Raw genomic sequence first — 16,401 nt, 5'->3', positions numbered from 1 at the left:
ATCTTCACTTTGAAAAGTGGCATACTTGTGCACAAGCTCTCATTCACATTCAACATCACTATCTAATTCATCAATGCTATATGTGGCATCTATGTCATGATTCTGACCTATTGCATCTGTTTCAAAAGCACCTATATCAGAACTGCCCAAAGGCTTTCTTCTCCTTTCTTTAAAATTTTTTTCCACCTTTCAAGTAGTTGTGTGATGTTTCTGTGTAATGTGTTAGTGGATCCAAAACCATTATCTTCGTCTCTATGACGTTCTTCTTCAATTTCGTCCAACTCTTCAACACCAATATCATCCACATCATTCTACTGTTCCACACCACGAGCCTTAGCATTCTCAACATCCCTATTTTTACCAACACAATTCTCATCATCCACTCTTCCATCCTCCACTATTGCATCCCTTTTGTCATCAACCTGAACTTCTTCAAGAATACATGCATTCTCCACTATCGCATCCCCTTTATCAACAACCCCAACTTCTTTTACAATATCCACATCCTCCACTCTTGCATCGCCCTTCCCAACATCCTCACATTCAACACTAGCCACCACCACCACCACCATAGAATTAACATTAGGACCCTCTTCACCACCAGCATCACCTGCATTCTATGTCCATTCAATAAACTCAATAGGTTGTGCTACACTAACCACATGCTCTACATAAATCTGGACCTCTTCTTTATTTTTTTGGCATACGCACAAAATTGTAGTGCACCATTGTCTGATACAAAAGGACTTAAATCCCTATCCATTCGACCTTTCTTCGGCTTCCACCACAACTTTATTGTCCCATCGTATTTGAATTCCTCCTTCAATATAGATAACACCTCGAAATAAGACCACCTATCAGGATCCAATCCGTGGAAAATGTGTTCTTCCCCTCCCTTGTAACGCAAAAATCTCCCCCTAAATGACTCAAATTTTACCATGTGGAAAAACGCAACTGAGAAAGACATTCTCTACAAAAACATAAACCCTAACTTCGTCACCCTAAATGAAAATCCCGAATCCATCCAATGATTTCAAACTCTAAAATGAACCACACAGTAAACGAATTGAAACCCTAAAAGAAGCGAAACATACCTTCGTCTTCAGCAGAAAATGTCACCACGCGATTAAGTCGTCTTTCCAACCTTTCACGTGCTTCGAACACAATTACTGAGTTAAAGAAGCAAAACCCCATTTCGCTGTAACCCCAAACAATCTCTCCGTCGCGATTTTAGTTCATTGCTACACCGCATAGTGGTGGTCGTGAATTGCTGTGGAAAGCTCTGGTCGCCAGTACAATTTACCCTCCAAAGCCAAAATCACGGTAGCCTAAAAACGTGTGTTTCACTTATTGTAATTAGATAAAAAAAATTCCTAAGGCACGTGTCAATGATGTCTCTGCACAAGTGTCAAAAGATCTGCAACTGATGTGGAACACCGTTTGCCACGCAAGCAGGTTTTTAACGCCATCCAAAAATAAGGACGAAAACTAGACGTTTTGAAAGCGCATGACCAAACAATGACCAAGTTTCGAGCATGGACCATTTACAAAATCAACTAAAACTACAGGGACTAAAAACATATTTTTCCCTAATAATAATAATTATTATTCAAAGTTTATTTATAACTATTATAACTAATATATTTTTAATAATATTACTACTACCATTATATTTGTTTATATATATATATATATATATATATTACATTAAATATATTTATATATTACTATTAATAATATTACATCTTTTTTCTTCTTGGTCATGAAAGACAAGCTCTTTCTCTCTTCTTCGTCTTTTCTTCTTCTTACTTTGGTTTGATACCATCACATTATCATCCATTCAATTTGATTCTCCTTCCTTCTCATTTTTGTCTTCCTCCATTTGTTTTGCTCCTCTTGACCATAAACCCTTTGTTTATGTTTATCTCTTTGCACCCAATGACCACACATATAGTTTCTAACCTTTTGCAGGGTTGTGTTGCTACCTATACACATCCCATTACTTTCGTTCAATTTTGTCATTTCAGTTCTAATTTCTTTTTTTTGTTCAATATATAATGTTCCAATTTTTGTCAATTTTGTTCAATTTAGTACTTTCTGTTAACGTCATTTAAATAATTAATGAACAGTGGACAATGTATGCCATGTGTCAGTTCATGATTTTTTTACTTTTTTTTTCTCAATTTAAAAAAAATTGGTTAAATATGTTTATTCCCTGAACTTTAATGCGAAATTGACATTTGTCGTGTCGAAAAACTTTGATACATTTTGGTCTCTAAACTTAAAAAAATGAATGAATATAGTCCTTTTAACCCAATTTTGTTACGTTTATTTAATGTTTCAAACACATTTCATAATAGCATTTGAGTTATTTACACCGTTTGACACATTTGTTTGCTTCAATGTATACTAAGAAACTATCAGGAAACGTATTTGAAACGTTAAATAAACTTAACAAAGTTTGGTGACTAAATTGGGCCAAAATTTCAAAGAGGGACTTATTTCAATTTTCACTAAAAATTGAGGGAGAAAAAATATATTTAACCCTTATTTTTTGTTACGTGTCAAATGTGTTTCATGCTAGTATTTGAGTTGTTTACATCGTTTGACACATTCTCGCTTCAATGTCAGCTTAAAAATGCATTTGAGACGTCAGAAAAATTTAACGTAATTAGGTTAAAAGGAATATATCTATTAATTTTTAAAGTTTGGGAACCAAAATATATAAAAGTTTCAAACAGGGACAAATTCCAATTTTGCGTTAAAGTTTATGGATTAAAAACATATTCAACCTTTAAAAAATGTCATTGTGTCAAACTAGCATCGTGCCATGTGGCAATAGTAGTACCACATGTTAGGGTGAATGAACTTTTCAGTGTCAATGTCATGTATCTGTGTCTTATATTCAATTTGGTCCTTATATTCATTATTTTTGTTCAATTGAATCCCATTTTTTCTTTAAATTGAGCATTTATTGTAAGACCCAGGAAATTGGAATAAAGAATAATAAATAAATTACAAACAATTGTGGGTTGGAAGTAGCCTAAGAGAATTTATTGACAAGTCCTAGGTAATAAATAATACTAGCTTAAGTGGTTGAGAGTACTCGATGGCGTTAAAAGGACTTGAGTTCGAGTCTGGTGTGTGCCATTAGTGTGATTTTGATTGTGTTTTATTTTACCAAAATATTATGAATGCATAAGCATGGTTTAAGTTTGTATAAATGTGTGAATTGATAGGAATAATGTAGAAATCCTTGGGAGAGAGAAAAGTGAGTGAGGAAACAAAGAGTGTGTGTGGCAAGGAAGAATTCATTGGAAATTTTTTGGAGCTAGGAAACCAGGTAAGGGGAGCTGCACTACTTGTCTTAATTTTGAGATAATTATCTCTATGCATGTATGAGATTGGTATGTGTTTTATTCCCTTTCCAAGCACAATTTCAGCAAGTTCTTATGTTGGGCATATACCGGTGGTTTTATTTTTTGGTAGGACTTTCAAGCTTGCGGGATTAAAAAAAATTATATATTTTGCATACATATCATGTTTCGGTAATATAAAGTTGTTGTTTTGATTGTTTTATAAAAGGTTATTACTGGTGTTTTTGTAGTATACACACACACACACACACACACACACACATATATATATATATATATATATATATATATATATATATATATATATATATATATACATATACTCTATATTTTGTGTGCATTGATACTAAATGATATTAAGTACTGTTACTTTATCTACATCAAAAGAAAAAAAAAAACATGCAACAATGGCAAAATTATAAAATATAAAAATGGTGTTTGAGTCATTGGGAATTTTGGTAATGTTCGTGAATTTTTTTTAGTGGTGGCATTCAACCTATGGCCTTGATCTTATTGTTGTAATTGTGATTTAGTTCTTATAATACTATGAAAAGTAACAGCATTTGCGGGTAGTGATTTTTGTATCATGTCTTGGTTTTGGGAATAAAGTAGAGGGTTTGTGGTTGAATGGTTAAATTTGGAGTAGTGGTTGAAGTTATGGGATTGGCATAATTTCTTGGAAATTTTTATTAGGTGTCAATTACATGATGATGAAGGATTATCTTGTTCCTTTTTAAGATTATTGAATATGGTGTGAGTTGATTAAGAAAGCTAAGTGAAATCCCCACTGGACATTAAGATAGCAAGCTATCTAGATGTGAAGGTTCCTTTCACAAAGCTCAAGAGAAGAATAGGATGGATTGATTCAAAACAAAAAGGAAATGGAAAGCACATAAACCATAGAAAACCAAGAACAATTAAAGGAAGAAGAAAACATAAAATGGAAAGGAAAGAAATGGTAAAAATGTGAGAAGCACGCCACTACAAGGCTAGGCTAGAAGCCATGGCAACCTTGAAGATGAGTGGATGTGTGCCGCCACTTGCTATGCAAGATAAGGCTTAAAAGTATTCACTCCCTAGGGAGGAAACTCTCACAAATGGTTGAGACACAAGAGTGTTTTTACTTCAAAATGTTCAACCCTTTTACATGTCTAGGAGCACCCCTTATATAGAAGAGTTTAGGGGTCTCTAAGCAAATAAAAGATACCTAAGGATGTCTCTACAAAAACCTAACCCTAGCTTCTAGAAACTAGGTCAAATAAGGTTACAAAAATGAGAGACAAAAGAGCTAACTATGGTGTGTGCAAGGCTAATTTCGTTCTAGCACAAAAGGAGACAAAGAATGTGTCTCATATGTCTCCAAAAAGTGGTCAAAGTGTGCTAAAAACAAAGGAGACCAAAGGTACATAGGTACACTTGCTTCATGCCTTTTACTTTATGCTTTATGTCTTTGCTTTACTCTCTCCTCCACATCATTTATGCTCCCCAATCACCATGCGTCACCTAGCATTGCTTTCTTACTCCTAATTAACCTACAAAGCAAATAAACATAGATTAGCATGTTGGCTTAAGTCAAGTCAACTATAGTCAACAAGTCAAACCTAGTCAAAGGTCAACAAGTCAACTAAAGTTAATTCAACTAAGTCAACTTAGGGAATCAAAAATAACAAATATAAATGAAAGGGATGAAGGATTAGTGAACTTCCTTTCTAAACATGCTTAGTCTTCTTAAGCATGTGCCTTCATCCTTGGTTGGGGTCAATCCTTCATCATCCTCCCCTTCTTGGAGAGAATTTGACCACAAATTCTTTAAGCCTTTGTAGATGGAGCTTGACTTGATTTGGGGAAGGTTTTGCGCCTCCCTTTTATGAGCTCTTGTTCCATCTTTTCTAAGGGTACTACCCCTAGCTTTGGTTAGGCCATCCCTCTTTTCTAGACCACTATTCTTCTCATGCTTGCGCATTGGGTCTTCCTTTTGAGCCTTGCAAGAGAAGAAATAATGGTGATGTCCATCTTGCTTTGAAAATATTTTTTAGAGGCAAGTAGCACTTTGGAGGTAACTTGCTCTTTTTCTTTTTCATCTTTTCTCTTATCTTTCACTTTATTTTGGTCCTCATTTGCTTGATTGGGTGAGAGTGGTAGGAGTGTGAACTTCTTGCCTTGGAAGGAGAAAGCATAGGTGTTAGCATGACCATCATAAAAGACTTTTCTATCAAATTGCCATGGCCTACCTAACAAAATATGAGTTTCTTCCATAGGCACAACATCACATAACACTTCATCTTTAAAATTTCCAATTGAAAAGTTAATGAGGACTTGTTGAGTTACTTTAATGTCTTCTTTCTTAAGCCATGATAGCTTGTAGGGCTTGGCATGAGGGATAGTTTTCAAGCCAAGCTTGTCCACAACCCTTGTGCTAGCCACATTTACACAACTTCCATTATCTATAAGGAGGGGACATAGTTTGTCTTTGATATGACACCTTGAATAAAAAAGGTTTTGTCTTTGAGAAGGGTCAAGTTCCTTGGAAACTTGTCTCAGTTGGTGCCTTATCATTAACAATCCACCTTCAAGGGGTTTAATCCTTTCACTTGAAGAAGAAGTGTGGGAAGAAGTACTTTTGGGGGAAGGGGGAAAAGAATGTTCACTCTCTACTTCTTTTTTAAGGTTTAAGGCCATGGTTCTTTTGGTGGGATAATTTGAAGCTATGTGCCCATATCCCAAACACTTAAAACATTTTATAGAACTTTTCCTTGTACCTTGAGAAGAATTAGGAGTTTCATTAGAAGGCCTAGACGAATTAGTCCTAGGAAGTGGGTCTTTGGAACTCTTGAGTGGTGATTTATCATGTTTTCTTTCTTTATCTTTCCAAGTACTAGAATAGTAGTCATTGTATGAACCACTCCTCTTGGCCTCTTTTTTCTTTTGCAATTGAGTTTCAACTTTGATGGCCAAATGTAAAACTTTGTGAAGAGAGGAGTACTCATATAACTCTACTAAATTTTGTATGTCCCTCCTTAACCCACTCACAAATCTAGCTACCTTTTCCTCTTCACTTTCAAATTGGAGTCCTACTTTTAGAAGCATGGACTCCATTAACTTGTAATATTCATCCACACACATGGACCCTTGTTGAAGCCTTTGGAGCTTCAAAAGAGTCTCCCTCCTATAGTAGGAAGGAACAAATCTAGCGCGCATCAAATTTTTAAGGTCCCTCCAAGAAGTCGCGAGTGACTCTTGGTTAATATTGTCCATACATAATTGATGCCACCAAGTCATGGCATAATCCTCAAAATCTAAGACTACCAAATCTACTTGCTTTTGATGACTAACTACATGAATGGTAAAAATTTGGTCCACTTTTTGTTCCCACTCAATGTAGATGTTTGGGTCATTTTCTCCTTTGAACTTAGGAATCTTTGGAGTTTGCTTCTCTTGTGATGGTTTGCGCCTAGAATGCCCTCTTTTCCTAGCCTCTCTTTCTTGCTCCTTAGCTTCAAGCCTTTGAATGTGCTCTTGGATTCTTAGGTCACTTTGCTCCTTGTCCTTTCTCAATTGTTCAAAGGCCTCCTTCCTAGACAACTCCAAATCCCGAAGCAATCTCATCAATGTATTGTTTTTGTTTGGTGTAGGTGCATTTGATGAACTTGCCATGATTCCTACAACAAAAACACTCAAATTCGAGACAAAATAAATGGATTAGGGGTTAGACAACATGAAAATCGAGACCAAATCCAACCCAAAATGCAACCCAAGTGTTTAGATCACACTCCCAAAGTAACAAGGCAAGGCTAGCACTCAAAATCCACCAAAGGAGTGAAGCAAACACTTTTAAAAACTTGTTCAAAACCTTTCAAATGCAAGACAAGTGATTCGGCCACAACATCCCAAGAGTTTCAAGAAAAGAAAACTACTATGACACAACAAAGAACACCTAGTGACAAGCAAGAAAAACACAAAAACAAGAAAGTTTAACTTCTAAGGAAATTTTGTTTTAAAGACAAAACTTGGACAAGACTAAAGCAATGAAAAACACTTTTAAAGACTCTATGGAAAGCATTTGAACAAGCCAAGATTATACCTCAATTTATGCATACACCAAGAAAGATCATAACCAAGTTAAAGCATGGAACTAATTTGCCAATATCACCCAAAATCCAAGTATAAAATTTGGTAGCATAACACCTAGTAAAAATGGCCAAATGGATTCACCAAGCAACACATTAGCTCTCGGCCAAACTGTTTTTGGTCATGAAAATAATTTTTCTTTTCAAAACTAGGTACTTAAGATGATGAGAAGGATATTTTAGGGTGTCTTGAACACTTAGTTCCTTAAAAATTAGGTCAAAATCAATTTCAAGGAGCATGCTACAACAAAAGGCATAGATCTCATGCAATAGCTCAAATACTTAGAAACAAGAATAAGAAAACTCAAAGAAGCATATGACATATGACTCAAGCAAAAGTTATACACATTTAAAGACTCAACATGACATACACAAAGACATAAACATGTAGCTATCATGCATTTAAACTCATGGATTTGAGACTCAAATACTAAACATCCAAAGACATGTTATCCAACTACATTTAGGAGTAAGAAGAGTAACAAAAACAGTAGCCAAAACTGCCCAACATAACCTGAAAAACGTTGATTCGCGGTGATCTTGGCAGCTCTGACCTTTGCTCACTATTTCAATCATAACTCTCTCCACAGAACTCCAAATGCATTGGTTCTTTTTTTGTTAGAAACTAGACTCACAGAGCTTTCTTTTGACATCAAGAACGTAATTTTTGGACCACTGAGAAGGTGCAGTTTAATCTTTTAAAATCGTGAACAGTTTCTGTCAGCATTGTTTTTATGTGGACCATTCAAAGATAGCTACACAAGACAAGGTTAGAACATGAAAAACACCATATTCAAGATAACCTAGGCTCTAGATACCAAATGATGAAGGATTATCTTGTTCCTTTTTAAGATTATTGAATATGGTGTGAGTTGATTAAGAAAGCTAAGTGAAATCCCCACTGGACATTAAGATAGCAAGCTATCTAGATGTGAAGGTTCCTTTCACAAAGCTCAAGAGAAGAATAGGATGGATTGATTCAAAACAAAAAGGAAATGGAAAGCACATAAACCATAGAAAACCAAGAACAATTAAAGGAAGAAGAAAACATAAAATGGAAAGGAAAGAAATGGTAAAAATGTGAGAAGCACGCCACTACAAGGCTAGGCTAGAAGCCATGACAACCTTGAAGATGAGTGGATGTGTGCCGCCACTTGCTATGCAAGATAAGGCTTAAAAGTATTCACTCCCTAGGGAGAAAACTCTCACAAATGGTTGAGACACAAGAGTGTTTTTACTTCAAAATGTTCAACCCTTTTACATGTCTAGGAGCACCCCTTATATAGAAGAGTTTAGGGGTCTCTAAGCAAATAAAAGATACCTAAGGATGTCTCTACAAAAACCTAACCCTAGCTTCTAGAAACTAGGTCAAATAAGGTTACAAAAATGAGAGACAAAAGAGCTAACTATGGTGTGTGCAAGGCTAATTTCATTCTAGCACAAAAGGAGACAAAGAATGTGTCTCATATGTCTCCAAAAAGTGGTCAAAGTGTGCTAAAAACAAAGGAGACCAAAGGTACATAGGTACACTTGCTTCATGCCTTTTACTTTATGCTTTATGCCTTTGCTTTACTCTCTCCTCCACATCATTTATGCTCCCCAATCACCATGCGCCACCTAGTATTGCTTTCTTACTCCTAATTAACTTACAAAGCAAATAAACATAGATTAGCATGTTGGCTTAAGTCAAGTCAACTATAGTCAACAAGTCAAACCTAGTCAAAGGTCAACAAGTCAACTAAAGTTGATTCAACTAAGTCAACTTAGGGAATCAAAAATAACAAACATAAATGAAAGGGATCAAGGATTAGTGAACTTCCTTTCTAAACATGCTTAGTCTTCTTAAACATGTGCCTTCATCCTTGGTTGGGGTCAATCCTTCATCATATGAAATAGAATATATGTACATTGGAATGATTGAATAGGAATATTTATATAATTATATTATGTGTTGATAGGTTTCAGATGTGAGGTTTATCAACGAGGGAGGGATTCTTCTAAATTATCTATTTGAGTGGTAAGTATTTGGGTTCTAGATAATAGTTTAATTAGGAAAATGATATTGTAGAATGGGTCTTTAGTTATTTTCCTTTACTTTAGGCTATTGTTCGTAAAAAAAAAAGTGATGTGATCATAGAGGGTCCAATAGATTTTTTTTTGTGCAATGTTTTATTTATTTATTCTTTTATATGATTTTAAAATTATATATATATATATATATATAATTAATGTTTATAAAGGTTAATGGGTATATTGGAAAGTCCAGGTATCAGGAGTTGAGTGGAGAAGTGTTTTGTTTTGCACTAGTGCAAAATAAGTTTTTTATACCTACATTATTATACCTGTTCAAATCCACCAGGTATAAAACAAGAGGCGGATAACAATTTTATAAACAACATGAGATCTTTTATGCCAATTATATTTTTAACCGGTATAAAAATTAATGCGGTGACATTTTTGCAATATTGAAAAAGATATTTTATACCGGTTATAGCTAGAATTGGTATAAATTTCGTGTATATATATATATATATATATATATATATATATATATATATATATATATATATATATATATTTTAATCTTAAAAGAGATATTATACTTGTTGACCTTGAAACCGGCATAGTATCTTTCCCATCTCCCATTTCTTTCGTTCATTCCCTTTTCTTAACACGGTTCTTCCACTACAAAAATAATAATTTTTATTAGCGGGTATTTTGTTGCGGTTATATTAAACCATTAAAAAAATGTTAATTATGTTATTTTATTCTAACCGCAACAAATTTTTATTATTTTAATATTTTTAACTTTTTATTAAAATGTAATTTGAATATGTTTTTCGTTTTGTGCACCATCTCTTTTGCGTGATTTCTAGTTCTTGTGTGCTCTTAAGCAATGGCCAATCGTTTCTTTTTTCAATTTGTTGTACAAAATTTCAAAAAAGCTTGTGAAATTTCTTAAAGCGCGTTCAGAGAGAGGTGTGCGATTCTGGTAAATTTTTCAAAATTCAAAGTATGTGAAATTTCACATCTCCCTAAAAAGCACAACGTGACTGTCGGGATCGCGACGGGACGACGAACCAGAAAAGAAAACGGGTTTTAAAAAGAGATTTGGAGTCGCCACCATAGTTATTCTGGAAAACTATGGAAAACCATAAAGATAAGACAAGTCTGCAAAAAAATGAGATTTTGGATCCGGGAGTCGGTTACGCGTAGGGAAGGTGTTAGCACCCTACAGCGCCCGCCCGAGGACAGTACCTTTAATTAAAAAAAATGCAAAGACGATGTGTTTTTCAAAATGTTAATTTTCACCAAAAATAATAAGACAAAGATGCTAAAAAGAAACAAAAATATTTTTTTATTTTTTGGGCCCCACAAGGATTGACCTTGGTCCTATGTATTCTCATTCAAAATGAGAAATTAAGGTTACGTAGTTCTTTGAAAGATATTTAGAAAACAATTGAGAAAATGATTTGATTTTTGGGAGGTGACCCTGACAAGGACTGGCCTTGCTCCTACGTATCTCACAGTGGAGAATCAAGGATCACGTAGTTCTTAAAAAAAACTTGTTTGTTTGAAAATATTGATTTTTATATTTTTGAAATTTTATATTTTTCTTTTGTATTTGTTTTTGAATTCTTGAAAATACGTGTCACACGACGCGGGCGGTCGGACAAACACTAAAAGAAAAAGAAAACTATTTTTGTTTTTTTAGATTTTGTCTACTTTTTTGTAATTTTTAATAATTTTCAAATATTTGGTTTTTCTTTTTTTTTAGAAATAATAAAAAAAACGAAAATAAATGAAAAAAGAGTAAATAAATAAAAAGAAACAAATTAATTAAGAAGGATGAGAGTGGAAAACAAAAATATGGAGGTACATGATTAGTGGGGGTGCACAACAATAAGCCCAAAAACAATAAACAAATATATGGGGGTGCATGAGTATCACATGTGGGTGGGGTATTAAGAAATAAGTGGGGTGCGTGCAGTAAATAAAGGGGTGTGCTAAGCAAACACAAAATGGAGGTGCAGGGATTAAAAATGGGGTGTACACGAGAAGAAAGAAAGGAGACACATAACGTAGCATATGGGGGTGAATGAAGTAAAAAAAAAAGGGGCACGTGTGGTAACGGAGGGTTCAAGGCCTGCAGCCTTTTTTTCCTTTTTTCAGAAAACCCTAACAAAACCAAATGCTTCTTCCCCTCACCATGGCAGCCCCTTCTCCCATGCCTCGAGCCAACGAGCCACCAAGACTCCCACCGCAGGTGTCGCTGCCGCAAGTCCCACGGCCGGCGAGACATGCCGCCGTCGATGCCATCCACCACCGGAAGCATCGCCGGCAAGAATCCAACTTCCCGAATCGTTCCCCTTCTCGTTTTTCTCCCGCGCGCGAGATAGGCCGGATCCCGGAGCTCCGCCATCGTACACCATGCCGCTCCAGCCTCGGAGCCGTCACTATGAACGCCGGAAGCCATCCATTCTCTCCTTCTATCTCGCGAGATCGACGCCTGCTCTAGGAGCCGCCGTCATGCGTCTGCTCCTTAAGAACCGCCACACCCGTGGCCACTGCGCCGCGTTCCTGCCGTCGGAGACATCACCGGCGACACCAACTTCCACTAGGGACGTCGACATCGAGAAGCAAGAATGCTCGACCTTTGCTCCCTTTCTTCTCAGGCGTGGCTCGAGCGGCCTCCACCGTAGCGTCCAGGACCTCCGTCGACAACATTGATCGCCTCCCTAGTTTTCTCTCAGACCACCGCGACCAAGACTGCCATCGTACCGTCGCCGCTTCGAACCGGGGACACTGCGGGATGAATGAATGTGATTCTGGTTTGTTGTTTGTGTGTTTTGTTTGCAGGTTGGAATGGAGTCTTGATGTTGAAGGAGGATGAGATAATGGTGAAAATAGGTTCGGGTGGGAATGTTTACAGCTTTGAGTATTCCATTGGTTATGGAGAATGGCGAGAACGAATGGTTTTGCGAATGGAAATGCTAGAAATGTTGGCGTGCATTGAGCTTTAAGTGGATTTGAGTTGATCACGGTGAACTGGTTTTGGGGTTATGGTGATCATGAGACCATGAAGGGGGAGTAGGATGAGGCGATGCTTAAACGTGTTTGTAACAGTGATACTTGAGCAACAATGCATAACAAGTTTGGATCATGAAAGAAATAAATAGTGAGATAATGCGGGACAGATGCGCACAAATACGTTTGAGAACAAAACACAACAAATCCAACACACCATACCTCTTGAAGCTCCTCGTTCCCTTTGAAACTCTTTGTTCTCTCTGAAACTCCTTGTTCTCGTTGCTTCCCCTCTATTTTGTTTCTCTTGTTGCTTTGGATATGAATTGTCTACCTTTTTCCTTTGTTGCTCTGAATATGAATTGGATATCAATTGTTTTTTTCTCTCTCTTCCTGTTGTGAATTTATCCCCCGTTCCCCATATTTTTTCCGTTATACTTATGAGATCCTCCTTTGGTCTGAGAGATGTACAAAAGGTGAAGTGGCGGTTGCTTCTTCGCCTATTCTGTATGCAACAAAGTCTATTTTCCCTCTTCAATCAATCCATTCATCTTCCTTTTAGTCACCATGCAGTTTCCTTTTTGTGTGATGAGCAGCAGTAGTGGGACGTTTCAGGGTAACAAATGAGGAACAGGCTAGCCTCCTCTGCGCAGAAAATTTAATGCTGCACATCCCTTTTTTTTTCTTTTTGTTTTCAAATATATTTTTTTCTTTTCTTTTATCTTTTTTAATCTGTTTTCCCTTTTCCTTCTTTTTTTTCTTTTTTTTATAAATAATAAATAAAAAAAGGAATAAAATTGAAAACAAGGGAAAATAAAAAAGAAAGATATAGAGACATGATAAAATTGAAGTAAAATAAGATGATGATGATAATAATAATAATAATAATAAGGTAATAAAATAAAAAGAAAATGCAATCCGGACGAAATTGGGTGTTGACAGCTGTCCCTCTTTACTTAGATTTTACCGATAATATGAAAATTGACTTTTCGTAGTATCATAGTAAAAAATGAGTAAAGATAGAAACACTAATTTCGTTCGGATTTTGACAGGGAAGAGGGTGAATAGAAAAGAATTAAAGGGATGCGATGACCAATTCTAAGAAAAGGGTCAGGATCTGAAAGTGAAATGGACACAACCATTCCTAAGAAAAAGGTCTTATCCAAAAGGGGAGAGAGAAATCACTAACCATCTATTTGGGAGGGTTGTGATGTTAGACAAACTTTGAATTTTTATTTATTTATTTATTTATTTTGAATTTTGAAATTCCCCTTTTTTTTTAGATTTTGCTTTTTTTTTTCTTTTTTTTTGAAAATATTTTTTAGATTTTGCTTCTTTTTTTTTGTTATATTTTTGAAAATATTTTTTAGATTTTGCTTCTTCTTGAGATTTTTTTTATAGGTGAATGAGACCATTCCAAAGGAGAAGGTTATGAAGAAAGGAGGATAGGGATAAGGTGTAATAACCTTGCCAGGGTGTCGTAACCTCAATATGCATGAGAAACAAGGTGTCGTAACCTTGGTGTAGGGATTAGGGTGTCGTAACCCCGATATGCAAGAGAAACAAGGTGTCGTAACCTTGGTGCAGGGATCAGGGTGTCGTAACCCCGATATGCAGGAGAAACAAGGTGTCAGAACCTTGGTGCAGGGATCAAGGTGTCGTAACCCCGATATGCAAGAGAAACAAGATGTCGTAACCTTGGTGCAGGGATCAGGGTGTCGTAACCCTGATATGCAAGAGAAACAAGGTGTCATAACCTTGGTGCAGGGATCAGGGTGTCGTAACCCCAATATGCAGGAGAAACAAGGTGTCAAAACCTTGGTGCAGGGATAAGGGTGTCGTAACCCCGATATGCAGGAGAAACAAGGTGTCAAAACCTTGGTGCAAGGATCAGGGTGTCGTAACCCCGATATGCAAGAGAAACAAGGTGTCATAACCTTGGTGCAGGGATCAGGGTGTCGTAACCCCGATATGCAGGAGAAACAAGGTGTCAAAACCTTGGTGCAGGGATAAGGGTGTCGTAACCCCGATATGCAGGAGAAACAAGGTGTCAAAACCTTGGTGCAGGGATCAAGGTGTCGTAACCCCGATATGCAAGAGAAACTTGATTGATAAGAACTTTGTATCTGAAGGACCAAACTTGAATGTATGTTGATCTTTTTGCATTTTTGAAAGGGGAGAATTTGATAACCATTCATATGAATGAAGAAGGCTACAATCTGATGATTTTGTCTTGATGGATTGATGTCAACACATGTTATGAAAAAAGATTTTTCAATTTCTTGCCACTAGGTGTCAAAACCTTGATGCTACAATGAGGGTGTCAAAACCCTGATATGAAAAGACTAATGCCTGGTGAAAAAGTTGAATATGTCTTGCCTTTTTTCTTTTTACGCATGTCTGAGTCAATTGTTTCATTTAATCATCAAATTCATGTTTATTTTCAATGTTTTATGAAATTGAGGAATGTCATACTTATCGAGGTGTAATGCTCAAAATGTTAACTTGACTTTCTCTTTCTAAAAAACCGTGCACGCTTGCTCGGGTTCATTGAAAAGTGAGGGATGTTTGGGAGGATTTTAAGGAGACTGGGATAACCATGTGGGCACATCATTTCTCTTACACTCCTAAAAGGAGATATAATTTGTGAATGTTAGGGTGAAAAACACAAGAAACCCAAAAATTGCCCCATTTTGGTATATGGGAAAGGGATGTGAGGATATGGATCAATGAGTGTTATGGTGAGATATCCACGTGAAACACGGAAAGCTGCCCCAGGTTTGGTATTCATAGAAGAATTTTGATTGAACAAGGGGTTTTGTTTCCGAATATAGGGATTCATGAGCGTTGGGGTGAGAAATTTACGTGAGACTCACAAAATTGCCCCAGTTTTTGTGTATGGAGGAGAAATTGGATGAATAAGGGTGTTGTTTCAAAAGAGGTAGTGGAAATGGAAATGATTGACTGAAAAGGATTGCCTCAGTTGGTTTGTTTTCCCTTTGCTTGCTTTTGACTAGATGATAAGGAGTTCTCTTCTTCCTGAGACATCATCATTTTTTCACATTTTTTTATTGCATTTTTTCATTCGCTCAATTTTAACGACTACATTGTCAACCATGTCGCCTTATCAGAGAATTAAGCTTTCAGAAAATTAGAGCAATCATTTTTTAATCAGTGTGGACTTTATTTGGCTTGTAACATGATTGTGGGTTGAAAGGTTTTGAAAGAAAGGTCATAAAGGCCCAAATGAGTGTTTATCAGTTATCACTTTTGAAACTCGGGTTATCATATAGGTATTGTATGACTTATTTGTCCACTTTTTGAACGCTACACTTTTCTCAGATTTTATCTCCATTTTTCATTTGTCATCACTTGTGATTTCTTCTTTCTTCTTTTTTTTCCTTGATGACTCCTTCATTTGATTACTGAGTGCTTTGTACGCGTGTTTTAAGCTAACCTTTACTATAATGATAACCCTTGTTTGAGGACATTTTTGAATAGACTTATTTTTGGCTCAATGGGGGTAGCAAGGGATAATTTTTACTTTTATGAATATAGAAAGATGGCCACACATCATTTCAAACTCAAATTGCTTTATTTTCAAAAGATTAACTCTACGACAAAACTCGATGACCTTAACACAAATTGCCCTTTTTTGTTGTTTTTTGTTTGTGTTTTTTTATTTCTTTTTTTGTTTTTATTTTTTGCTCAAACTGCCCTCTTGGGTTTTCAATCTAGCAAAATTATTTGATTTGTCCCAATGGATTAAGAGATCACCCTAGTAGCACAAGCGAGGATAACCTTGGCAAATTTGCCCCAATGTGAAGGTTTGAGTTTATTAATGTAGGCGGTACAAATGATATTATGGC

Source organism: Vigna unguiculata, chromosome 2, assembly GCF_004118075.2.
Source record: "Vigna unguiculata cultivar IT97K-499-35 chromosome 2, ASM411807v1, whole genome shotgun sequence".
NCBI classification, from domain to species: Eukaryota; Viridiplantae; Streptophyta; class Magnoliopsida; order Fabales; family Fabaceae; genus Vigna; species Vigna unguiculata.
Note: the sequence above shows the minus strand (reverse complement) of the source record.